The following is a 10,697-nucleotide window of genomic DNA, read 5'->3' on the forward strand; positions in this document are numbered from 1 at the left end:
GCCTACTCTTGTTTCTTTGTTCTAGCACCATCTTGTGGAAAACGTAAATTACAAACAAGGAGTTAAATTGAGTACACCCAGAGAAGAAGAGAAGAGAGATTTTTTACCTTACCCAAACTGTCCACAAAAATAAATCACGAAGTGAGGAATTTTTGTATGGCGGTCAATGAGAGAGTTGAATTTGGTCTACAAAAATGTAATTGCCCATTTGATACATGAGGCATATTTGATCAAATAGAAGTTTTGTAATGGTTAGGTTGTTACAAATGCACTGATATGCATGGTATTTCGGCAACGTACCCAAAATGACTTTACATTGGGGTTGTGCCGGTTGTCATATAGATAGTTGGAGGACTCATCATGGATATTTTAGCATGGACATTGCCCTTGAGGGATTCCACCGTTTTAAAGTAGCCAATTGGGTGAGGATTCCTATGAGTTGAGCGCCATCAGCCAATGAAGAAGAAGGAAATGGACTACTTTAAAATGGATATAGCATCAATAGTGCGGCCCATGATGTCACAGATGCTATAATGGCACAGATACAAAGATGAGGGACACATATGGGACACATATTTACATTGCCAAAGCAAGTGAAATAGATAAACAAAAGTGAAATTAACAATCAGAAATTAACTGTAAACAATACACTCACAAAAGTTTCAAAAGAGTAGGGACATTTCCAATGTCATATTATGGCTATATACAGTGTTGTAACAATGTGCAAATAGTTGAAGTACAAAAAGGGAAAATAAATAAACCTAAATATGGATTGTATTTATAATTGTGTTAGTACTTCAGTTGTTGCCCTTTTTTTGTGGCAACAGGTCACAAATATTGCTGCTGTGATGACACACTATGGTATTTCACATAATAGATATGTCAGTTCACCAAAATTGGATTTGTTTTCTAATTCTTTGTGGGTCTGTGTAATATGAGGGAAATATTTGTCTCTAATATGGTCATACATTTGGCTTGAGGTTAGGAAGTGTCTGAGCCCGGTGCCTCCCACCATTAGCTCTGACAAATTGAAAACCCTAGTCATTGACGACACCATTACCCGCAGTATTATACTTCAAAAGAATCAGCTAGTGATCATACATTGTATGATCCAGGGGGCAGGGCTACCGACATAAAGGTTCATCTGAAGATGGTGCTGGCTGTGGCTTAAACTGGCAAGTGTTGACTGTATCGGGATATTGTTATTCACATCGTCACCAACGATGTTTGGATTAAACCATCAGCAACATAGCTTCAGCATGTAACTTAGCTAGAAAGATGTGTTGGCATCGAGTAATTGTCTCTGGCCCCCTCCCAGTTAAGGGGAGTGATGAGCTCTACAGCAGACTCAATTGCTGGTTTAAAAATGTTTTCTGAACCTCCCAAAAGATAGTGGAGGACTAAGCCTTGCCTGCTGAGGAGTGATGGATTCCATCCAAGCTTGAGGGGGGCTCTCATCTTATCTATCAACGTAGACATGGCTCTAACCCTCCTAGCTTCACAATGAGATGGGGTGCAGGCCAGGCAGCAAGCTGTTGGCCAGCCTGCCCGCTTAGTGGTAATAAATTATCAATATGGACACTTACAACGCTGCGCATTGGTCCTCCTCTTCTTCCACCAACAATGGCCGTTACAGAATCACCCACCACCAAAGGATCAAGAAGCGTGGTAATGGGCAGCAGCAGCAGGAGCAGCGCTATAAGGAGGAATAGACATGGGAGGACACTCTGGACGGCAAGGGTTGCTACACATGGGAGGAGATCCTGGCTGGAAGGGATCGCCTCCCATGGGAACAGGTGGAGGCCGCCAGGAGAGCGGAGGCAGCAGGTAAAGGGAGCCAGCGCTTTGAGGGAACACGGCTGGCAAGGAAGCCTGAGAGGCAGCCCCAAAAATGTATTGTGGGGGTGCACACGGGGAGTGTGGCTAAGTCAGGTAGCAGACCTGAGCCAACTCCCTGTGCTTACCGTGGAGAGAGAGGGACCGTGTTATGCCTTGAGGTGCACGGTGTCCCCGGTGTGCATGCATAGCCCAGCGCATCTGCGTCTCCTGGGGCCGGGGTACATGGCACCAGCCCTATGCATGGTGTCCCCGGTTCGCCAGCACAGCCCAGTGCGGGCTATTCCACCTCACCGCACTGGCCTGGCTACGGGGAGCATTCAGACAGGTAGGGTTGGGCAGGTTCGGTGCTCGAGACCTCCAGTGCGCCTCCACGGTCCGGTCTATCCGGTGCCACCTTCACGCACCAGCCCTCCAGTCCGGATCTGCCAGAGTCTCCCTCCAGTCCGGATCTGCCGGAGTCTACCTCCAGTCCGGATCTGCCAGAGTCTACCTCCAGTCCGGATCTTCCGGAGTCTCCCTCCAGTCCGAATCTTCCGGAGTCTCCCTCCAGTCCGGATCTGCCGGAGTCTCCCTCCAGTCCGGATCTGCCGGAGTCTCCCTCCAGTCCGGATCTGCCAGAGTCTCCCTCCAGTCCGGATCTGCCGGAGTCTACCTCCAGTCCGGATCTGCCAGAGTCTACCTCCAGTCCGGATCTTCCGGAGTCTCCCTCCAGTCCGAATCTGCCGGAGTCTCCCTCCAGTCCGGATCTGCCGGAGTCTCCCTCCAGTCCGGATCTGCCAGAGTCTCAATCCAGTCCGGATCTGCCAGAGTCTCAATCCAGTCCGGATCTGCCAGAGTCTCCCTCCAGTCCGGATCTGCCAGAGTCTCCCGTCTGTCCTGAGCTGCCAGAGTCTCCCGTCTGTCCTGAGCTGCCAGAGTCTCCCGTCTGTCCTGAGCTGCCAGAGTCTCCCGTCTGTCCTGAGCTGCCAGAGTCGCCCGTCAGTCAGGAGCTGCCGGAGCCGTCCGTCAGCCAGGAGCTAACGGAGCCATCCGTCAGCCAGGAGCTGCCGGAATCGCCCGTCAGTCAGGAGCTGCCGGAATCGCCCTTCTCTCCGGAGCTGCCAGAGTCTCCCGCCTGTCCAGTGCTCCCGGAGTCTCCCGCCTGTCCGGTGCTGCCGGAGTCTCCCGTCCGTCCGGTGCTATTGGAGTCTCCCGTCCGTCCGGTGCTGCCGGAGTCTCCCGTCCATTCGGGACCTGTCGCTAGGGTCCCCAGTTCGAGGTCGGCGGCGAGGGTCGTCGCTCTTAAGAGGCCACGGAGGCAGGCTAAGAGACGGACAAGGACTATGGTGGAGTGGGGTCCACATCCCGTGCCAGAAGCCACCACCGTGGAAAGACTGTTTCGGCTGTGGCTATGGAACACCGATCTGTTCACAGGACATGCTACCCTGTCCCGGACCTGCTGTTTTTCAACCCTCTCTCTCCCTCCATCTCTGTCACTACCGCACCTGCTGTCCTGACCTCTGAATGCTCAGCTATGAAAAGCCAACTGACATTTACTCCTGAGGTGCTGACCTGTTGCACCCTCTACAACCACTGAGATTATTATTTGTTATTTGACCCTACTGGTCATTTATGAACATTTGAACATCTTGAAGAACGATCTCGCCTTTAATTAACAATGAGCCAAGTGGATAAGAGTGTTGGTCCAGTAACTTAAAGGGTTCTGGTTTGAATCCCAGAGCCGGCATGGTGGAAAAATCTGCATTCTACCCTTGAGCAAGGCAGTTAAGCCCCAACAACAACTGCTCTCCAGGCATAGACATTGATTAAAGGAAAATTATTTTGGTATTTGTGCAATTAGTCAATTGTTGACATAGTCCCAAAATGTTCTACTTGTCAGCAATCACGTTTTCAAGACATGTAACTTTTACAGAAATCATCCCTGTATGATGCAATTTACATCATATGATGCATAACGCAGCAACACATGATGCAAAATGCTCATACAGGGAGCCTGGTTCCTCTCTAGGTTTCTTCCTAGGTTCCTGCCTTTATAGGGAGTTTTTCCTAGCCACAGTGCTTCTACATCTGTGTTGCTTGCTGTTTGGGATTTTAGGCTGGGTTTCTCTATCGCACTTTGTTAAATCTGCTGATGTAAAAAGGGCTTTATAAATACATTTGAAAGTTACATTTCTTGAAAACTTGTTTGCTGACAAGCGAAAGATTTTGGGGCTATGTCAACAATGGACTAATGAAACAAATACCAAAAAATAGATTTGGGGTGAAGTTTTCCTTTAAGGCAGCCCCCATCACCTATCCGATTCAGAGGGGTTGGGTTGATTGACGGACTACCAGGACGTGTACTCTGAGCATACGCTGACCAACTTGCAAGTATCTTCACTGACATTTTCAACCTCTCCCTGTCTAAGTCTGTAATACCAACATGTTTCAAGCAGACCACTATAGTCCCTGTGCCCAAGAACACTAAGGTAACCTGCCTAATTGACTACCGACACATAGCACTCACGTACGTAGCCAAGTGTTTTGAAAGGCTGGTCATAGCTCAAATCAAGATCATTATCCCAGAAACCCTAGACCCACTCCAATTTGCAAACCTCCCCAACAGATCCAGAGATGATGCCATCTCTATTGCACGCAACACGGGCCTTTCCCACTTGAACATAAGGAACACCTATGTGAGAATGCTATTCATTGACTACTGCTCAGCGTTCAACACCATAGTGTCCTCAAAGCTCATCACTAAGCTAAGGATCCTGGGACTTAACACCTCCCTCTGCAACTGGATCCTGGAGTTCCTGACGGGCCAACCCCCAGGTGGTAAGGGTAGGTAACAACACATCTGCCACGCTGATCATCAACATGGGGGCCCCTCAGGGGTGCGTGCTCAGTCCCCTCCTGTACTCCCTGTTCACTCATGACTGCATGGCCAGGCATGACTTCAACACCATCATTAAGTTTGCAGATGACACAACAGTGGTAGGCCTGATCACCGACAATAACGAGACAGCCTATAGGGAGGAGGTCAGAGATTGTGGACTACAGGAAAAGGAGGACCGAGCACGCCCCGATTCTCGTTGACGAGGCTGTAGTGAAGCAGGTTGAGAGCTTCAAGTTCCTTGGTGTCCACATCATCAACAAACTAACATGGTCCAAGCACACCAAGACAGTTGTGAAGAGGGCACGACAAAACCTATTCCCCCTCAGTAGACTGAAAAGATTTGGCATGGGTCCTCAGATCCTCAAAAGGTTCTACAGCTGCACCATCGAGACTATCCTGACTGGTTGCATCACTGCCTGGTGTGGCAACTGCTCGGATCTCTATACGAGATGGTGTCAGAGAAAGGCCCTAAAAATTGTCAAAGACGCCAGCCACCCTAGTCATAGACTGTTCTCTCTGCTACCGCAAGGCAAGCAGTACCGGAGCGCCAAGTTTAGGTCCAAGAGGCTTCTAAACAGCTTCTACCCACAAGCCTGGCTGATGTTTTGGTCACTTTTGAATGCTGGCGGTGCTTTCTCTCTAGTGGTGGCATGAGACGGAGTCTACAACCCACACAAGTGGCTCAGGTAGTGCAGCTCATCCAGGATGGCACATCAATGCGAGCTGTGGCAAGAAGGTTTGCTGTGTCTGTCAGCGGAGTGTCCAGAGCATTGAGGCGCTATCAGGAGATCATAGGAGGGCAACAACCCAGCAGCAGGACCGCTACCTTTGCCTTTGTGCAAGGAGGAGCAGGAGGAGCACTGCCAGAGCCCTGCAAAATTACCTCTAGCAGGCCACGAATGTGCATGTGTCTGCTCAAACGGTCAGAAACAGACTCCATGAGGGTGGTATGAGGGCCTGACGTCCACAGGTGGGGGTTGTGCTTACAGCCCAACACCGTGCAGGACGTTTGGCATTTTCCAGAGAACACCAAGATTGGCAAATTCGCCACTGGCGCCCTGTGCTCTTCACAGATGAAAGCAGGTTCACACTGAGCACGTGACAGACGTGACAGAGTCTGGAGACGCCGTGGAGAACGTTCTGCTGCCTGCAACATCCTCCAGCATGACCGGTTTGGCAGTGGGTCAGTCATGGTGTGGGGTGGCATTTCTTTGGGGGGCCGCACAGCCCTCCATGTGCTCGCCAGAGGTAGCCTGACTGCCATTAGGTACTGAGATGAGATCCTCAGACCCCTTGTGAGACCATATGCTGGTGCAGTTGGCCCTGGGTTCCTCCTAATGCAAGACAATGCTAGACCTCATGTGGCTGGAGTGTGTCAGCAGTTCCTGCAAGAGGAAGGCATTGATGCTATGGACTGGCCCGCCCGTTCCCCAGACCTGAATCCAATTGAGCACATCTGGGACATCATGTCTCGCTCCATCCACATACTGTCCAGGAGTCGGCAGATGCTTCAGTCCAGGTCTGGGAGGAGATCCCTCAGGAGACCATTCGCCACCTCATCGGGAGCATGCCCAGGCGTTGTAGGGAGGTCATACAGGCACGTGGAGGCCACACACACTACTGAGCCTCATTTTGACTTGTTTTAAGGACATTACATCAAAGTTGGATCAGCCTGTAGTGTGGTTTTCCACTTTAATTTTGAGTGTGACTCCAAATCCAGACCTCCATGGGTTGATAAATTTGATTTCCATTGATAATTTTTGTGTGATTTTGTTGTCAGCACATTCAACTATGTAAAGAAAAAAGTTTCATTCAGATCTCAGATGTCTTTTTTTAGTGTTCCCTTTATTTTTTTGAGCAGTGTATATATATTTTTTTAATTGGGGGGGGGGGGGGGGGGGGGGTTATAAAATGTATTAATAAAATGTGATTTGATTTGACTAGTTGGGATCTCAGAAATAAACAAGTGCAGACTGGGAAAAATGGTTTTGAACAGTCATCCAACTCTGAATTTCAATTTGGGAATTATGGCCGCTTTCCGACCTGAATGTCACAGACGTCATGATTTGACTTCTATTCTTCTGAGTTCTGAGTAAAAAAAAAAAGTGTTCACCGTTGTCTTGAAAGCACCATAGGTATCGTCTTTCCCTTCCCACCTGGGACTGGTAGACCAATTATTGTGCGTTCACAATACAACAGTTCCACCCCGTTACACTTGATATTCGATAGTCCAGTGTGACTGTGAATAAAGTATTTGAAATGGCCGTTTATGTTATTCGATACAAAATGCCACTTTTGGTAAGAGTAGTGCTTTACCAATAATTCAGACTGGCATTATCCCGGTCAGCTACAGCCGGTTTCGAGGGGTCCTTCAGTCTTGGAGGAAGGATTTGCAGCTAGCGGTTAGCGGTGTTCAACATGCCGACTGTCAGTGTCAAAAGGGATCTTGTGTTCCATGCCTTGGGCAGAACATACAGGAATAAATGTTACTTACCATATCAATTAATAGATATTCAGTAAACTTGACAATTAAACTAGTATGTTTCTGTGTTGTGTTTTCAGACCAAAGGAACGTTGCTATAGCTAGCTAGTTAGCGGCTGTATGTTTGAAGGGATGGGGTAATTAGCTAGCTTCAGCTAACCGTAACTGATGCCGTGGCAATAACAGCGTTTCGCTCATTTTGTGTGTTGTTTATCAACATATCACATATTTCATTACACAACAACGGCATTTACTCAGTTTCTACTGAATCGTGATTGACAACAGAATTTGATAGTGTTGACAGAACTTATTTTTAAAATCAAAATACAGATCAACTATTTACATTCTTACATCAACATTACATCAAAACAGAACGCAGGTATTAATGAGAAAATACTGGAACAAACAAAATATTAAAAAAATAAACAATTCTAGTGTAATTGTAATCACTCTGAAAAGATCTTATTGTAATGCTTTAAGACAATATTATTCTTGTTATTGTTCACTAGGGTTAATGTTTTAATAAAATAGTTCAATTCAATCAAAAATGTGTAATTTTGGTGTAGAACTTTTGAATTTTTGTTTGTGAATGAAGTATTTGGCAACCAGAATAAATAAAAAATACAATTTCAGTGGTTTTGTTATTGCAATAGTAGCATATTATATATTTCATGTCAAAAACATAGGTGGTGTTCATAATGGTAAATGAGTATTTTGCAAGGTTTTCCCAAAATTCGGACACGAATTTACATTCAAAGAACAAGTGAGACAGATTCTCACCTTCTTATTTTTACAGAAAACACATATCAATAGCCACACATTTGGATATCATAGATGGATATATCTATTGTAAAATTTTGAAGTGCACTTCCTTAACTTTGTTTGGTATACAATATTTGTAAGGCCTTAACCATGCATTTTTCCAGACAATATCAGGAATAAGCATGTTCCAGAAAAACTTTCCTCTCAGTGTAAGTTGGTTTTGTGATTGAAGAATTTGTCTATTTATTACAACAAGATCTCTCAAGTAAGCCCACGCCTTCAAATCTGAGTTCTGGATAAACTTTGTGATCATTACCAAAACTAAGATGAGTTTTCATTAGTGTAGTTAGACCACTGGGAACGTCTTTGATCACAGAAATAAACTCTCTGAAAGGTATTGGAAATTCTTTCAATATTATAAATTGTTCATACGTGAGAATATTACCCTTGTTGTCAAAAACATCAAGAACAAAGTCAATATTCCTCTCATGCCAGCTGGGGTAGAACAATGACTTATTCCTTACAGTTATGTCTGAGTTATTCCACAAAAGAGCTTTATGAGGAGAAAAATTGTGCAGGAAACATATTCCAGGCCATTAAAGCTTGTTGGTGATACCTGCTAAATTGGCAGGTAATCTTTCAGGAATATAATTACATTTCAGTAAAAATTGAAGACCTCCCAATTTATTAAACACATTATATGGAATGAAATACCATATTGATTCATTATTGATCAAGCATCTTTTCAACCAGTTTATCTTGAAAGTGTTATTTATATCAACAAAATCCAACACTTCTAGACCGCCTTCAGCTTTTTTGTTAGAAAGGACTGACTTCTTTTAGTTTGAGACTTATCTGGAAAAATAAGTCAAGAAAGGTCTTATTGATCTCTTTACAGGATTTAGAGGATTGACATATAACGATAATGAGGGGTATACAAAACGAGACAGTCCCTCTGCCTTGGACAGAAGTACTCTCCCAATTATAGAAAGATATCTTTCTAGCCAATTATTAAATATATTTTTGGTTCTCTTAATTTTAGGAGAATTTTGTCTAAGTTTTTTTGACAGGTGTATTCCTAAATATTTAACACAGTCCTTTACAGGAATATTTTCTTTATCATCAGAGTCAAAGAAACATAAGATTTCACATTTAGAAACAGTCAGTTTTAATCCTTATGCGATAGAAAATGCAGTTATAGTATTAAGGGCATGGGCGACCTGGTCTTTGTCTCTTAAGAAAAGAGTAGTATCATCAGCCAGTTTGTAAATGTTGATTTCTTTGTTAAAAATGATTAAGCCATACAAATTTGCATTATTCTGAATATCTAGAGATAGAAGTTCCACAACCAAAATGAATAAAAATGACGAAATTGGGCATCCCTGACGTACACTTCTGTTGATACTGAATCTTTTGGAAGTATTACGGTTTAGTAACACAGAACTATTTATATCTTTGTAAAACATGCAAATTACTTCGATAAAAGTTTCACCAAATCCAAAATGTTTAAGAGACCTAAAGAGAAATTAATGTTCATTTGTGTCAAAGGCTTTACAGAAGTCCAAAAATAAGACAACCGCACCGGAGTCAATTGTATCTGAATAATCTTCAAGGTCCAAGACTAAACTAATGTTAGAGTTTATGTGACGGCCCTTCATAAATCCTGTTTGAGTCTCATTTATAATGGTATCTATTCCTTTCTTTAATATTTTGGGATAAACCAGAGCAATCCATTTGTAATCAATATTTAATAAAGTAATTGGTCTCCAATCAGTCGTGAGAGAAGGGTCTTTATCGGGCTTCGGAATCAATGAAATAAGGCCCTGTTTCATAGTGGAGACTATTTCCCCACTTTTAACTTCTTATGGATGCAGGGGCATCACTCTGCAGTCTGTTTCCTTTTGTGGGGAAAATATACTCAACAAAAATAGAAACGCAACATGTTAAGTTCCATGTTTCATGAGCTGAAATTATATACATTTTCCATACGCACAAATTATTATTTATCCCAAATTTTGTCCACAAATTTGTTATTACACAGGTGCACCTTGTGCTGGGGACAATAAAAGGCCATTCTAAAATGTGAAGTGTTGTCAAACAACACATTGCCACAGATGTCTCCATTTTTGAGGGAGTGTGCAATTGTCATGGCATGCTGACTGTAAGAATGTCTACCAGAGCTGTTGCCATAGAATTTAATACGAATTTCTCTACCATAAGCCGCCTCCAACATCGTTTTAGAGAATTTTGCAGTACGTCCAACTGACCTCACAACCGCAGACCACTTGTAAACATGCCAGCCCAGAACCTCCACATCCTTCTTCCTCACCTGCGGGATCGTCTGAGGCCAGTCACCCGGACAGCTGATGAAACTGAGGAGTATTTCTGTCCGTAATAAAGCCCTTTTGTGGGAAAAAAAAACAAATTCTGATTGGCCATGTGAAATCAATAGATTAGGGCCTAATAAACTGATTTCCTTTTATGAACTGTAACTAAGTAAAATCGTTGAAATTGTTGCATGTTGCGTTTATATTTTTGTGCAGTATATATTAGAACCTGCTCGTCAATATTTAAATTCGGACTATCCCCATTCTATTATTTTCCTAACCCTCTACCTTCCTGCTATACCATGTGACCTCTCAAGAGCTGGCTTACAGGAAGGAGACTCTGTCAGCAGACTTTCATCAACCACAAAGTTGGCAGCAGGTAACTAAGTGACTTGAAATAATATCCAAA

Source organism: Oncorhynchus masou, chromosome 13 (genome assembly GCF_036934945.1).
Source record: "Oncorhynchus masou masou isolate Uvic2021 chromosome 13, UVic_Omas_1.1, whole genome shotgun sequence".
In the NCBI taxonomy this organism is placed as follows: Eukaryota; Metazoa; Chordata; class Actinopteri; order Salmoniformes; family Salmonidae; genus Oncorhynchus; species Oncorhynchus masou.